Genomic DNA, 2,311 nt, shown 5'->3' with positions numbered 1-2,311 from the left:
TTGTGAATTACAGCCGGGCTGAGCCGGGCTGTGAATTACAGCCGGGCTATGAATTACAGCCGGGTTGTGAATTACAGCCGGGCTGTGAATTACAGCCGGGCTGAGAATTACAGCCGGGCTGAGAATTACAGCCGGGCTGTGAATTACGGCCGGGTTGTGAATTACGGCCGGTCTGTGAATTACAGCCGGTCTGTGAATTACGGCCGGGTTGTGAATTACGGCCGGGCTGTGAATTACGGCCGGGCTGTGAATTACGGCCGGGCTGTGAATTACGGCCGGGCTGTGAATTACAGCCGGGTTGTGAATTACAGCCGGGCTGTGAATTACAGCCGGGTTGTGAATTACAGCCGGGTTATGCATTACAGCCGGGCTATGAATTACAGCCGGGCTATGAATTACGGCCGGGCTGTGAATTACAGCCTGGTTATGAATTACAGCCGGGCCGTGAATTACAGCCGGGTTATGAATTACAGCCGGGTCATGAATTACAGCCGGGTTATGAATTACAGCCGGGTCATGAATTACAGCCGGGCTATGAATTAACAACTATTTTCTAACACATTGTTCATGCTACAAAATTCATGCTACATTTTCCATGACATGGAAAAACATACAGGAAGTAGGTAGATAATAAAACCCCAAATAAAGAGACAGGAAGCACTTTATGGAAGTAGTGGGTTTATTGATGTGCTTCCCCCCTGTAACCAGAATCTGTTTGTTTCCATTGGTGTCAATCAATCAATTAGTTTGATCACTAATATTGTGATCGCTACAGTCAAGCAGGTAGTTACAGGATGATAGCCGTTAAGAGTGCATAGTGAGACAGACACATAACTGAGAAACTGTCACTGGAGGAGAAAAATATAAAACAAAAACTTTAAAATAGATATCATTTTCATACGAGAAACAATGCACACCACAGATAACCCTCCCAAGAGAAGCCATGATCGCAACGCCAACTATACAGAGACAGTTACAAGAGAGAGAGAGAGAATCAACTCCTGATTCTACAGTTACCGGTTTATCTTTCCTCCTCCCCCTGTTATTAAAAGTAACCTGCACACATTGTCTGCCTGTCTCTCTTTCCATCCACGTCTGCCTGTCTCTCTTCTCTCTTTCCATCCACATCTGTCTGTCTGCCTGTCTCTCTTCTCTCTTTCCATCCACATCTGTCTGCCTGTCTGTCTCTCTCTCTCTTTCCATCCACATCGGTCTCTCTCTCTTTCCATCCACATCGGTCTGTCACAAGCCCCCCAGCGAGTGTGTTTGGGAATGATTTGAGAAAGACTGTTCCAAAAACTGTTCTGTGTTTTAGGATCAGCAGGTGTTCAGGTGAATTAAAAAATCCATAACTGGTTCTCAGATTCATTTCTACTTGTGCAAAACATGGACTCTGGACCACTACAACCCATCAGAGAACATATCAGGAGCCAAAATATGGTCACTCTTCCATAGTTCATTCACATATGAAATGTGTGGACTATGAACAGGGTGATCATCATATTCATTGAGATGGGTCAGGGGGTAATAAGGGGTAAGTCTAGTCAGTTCATTGAGATGGGTCAGGGGGTAATAAGGGGTAAGTCTAGTCAGTTCATTGAGATGGGTCAGGGGGTAATAAGGGGTAAGTCTAGTCAGTTCATTGAGATGGGTCAGGGGGTAAGTCTAGTCAGTTCATTGAGATGGGTCAGGGGGTAATAAGGGGTAAGTCTAGTCAGTTCATTGAGATGGGTCAGGGGGTAATAAGGGGTAAGTCTAGTCAGTTCATTGAGATGGGTCAGGGGGTAATAAGGGGTAAGTCTAGTCAGTTAATTGAGATGGGTCAGGGGGTATTAAGGGGTAAGTCTAGTCAGTTCATTGAGATGGGTCAGGGGGTAATAAGTCTAGTCAGTTCATTGAGATGGGTCAGGGGGTAATAAGTCTAGTCAGTTCATTGAGATGGGTCAGGGGGTAATAAGGGGTAAGTCTAGTCAGTTCATTGAGATGGGTCAGGGGGTAATAAGGGGTAAGTCTAGTCAGTTCATTGAGATGGGTCAGGGGGTAATAAGGGGTAAGACTAGCCAGTTCATTGAGATGGGTCAGGGGGTAATAAGTCTAGTCAGTTCATTGAGATGGGTCAGGGGGTAATAAGGGGTAAGTCTAGTCAGTTCATTGAGATGGGTCAGGGGGTAATAAGGGGTAAGTCTAGTCAGTTCATTGAGATAGGTCAGGGGGTAATAAGTCTAGTCAGTTCATTGAGATGGGTCAGGGGGTAATAAGGGGTAAGTCTAGTCAGTTCATTGAGATGGGTCAGGGGGTAATAAGGGGTAAG

At 45.7% G+C, this 2,311-nt stretch overlaps 1 protein-coding gene across 13 annotated transcripts in view; it reads right to left on the bottom strand.

The window, feature by feature from the left end:
• Positions 1-661: 661 nt before the first annotated feature.
• aplp2 (amyloid beta (A4) precursor-like protein 2) overlaps positions 662-2,311 on the bottom strand; it is a 178,289-nt gene continuing 176,639 nt past the window's right edge. For all 13 annotated transcript variants that reach the window (XM_055895141.1, XM_055895143.1, XM_055895154.1 and 10 more), the window contains one exon: positions 662-2,311. This exon is cut by the window's right edge and continues 1,145 nt beyond it. The gene's annotated coding sequence lies outside the window, so the exon portion shown is untranslated.

Source organism: Salvelinus fontinalis, chromosome 33 (assembly GCF_029448725.1).
Source record: "Salvelinus fontinalis isolate EN_2023a chromosome 33, ASM2944872v1, whole genome shotgun sequence".
Classification (NCBI taxonomy): domain Eukaryota; kingdom Metazoa; phylum Chordata; class Actinopteri; order Salmoniformes; family Salmonidae; genus Salvelinus; species Salvelinus fontinalis.
Note: the sequence above shows the minus strand (reverse complement) of the source record. Positions and strands in the feature narration are given on the sequence as shown.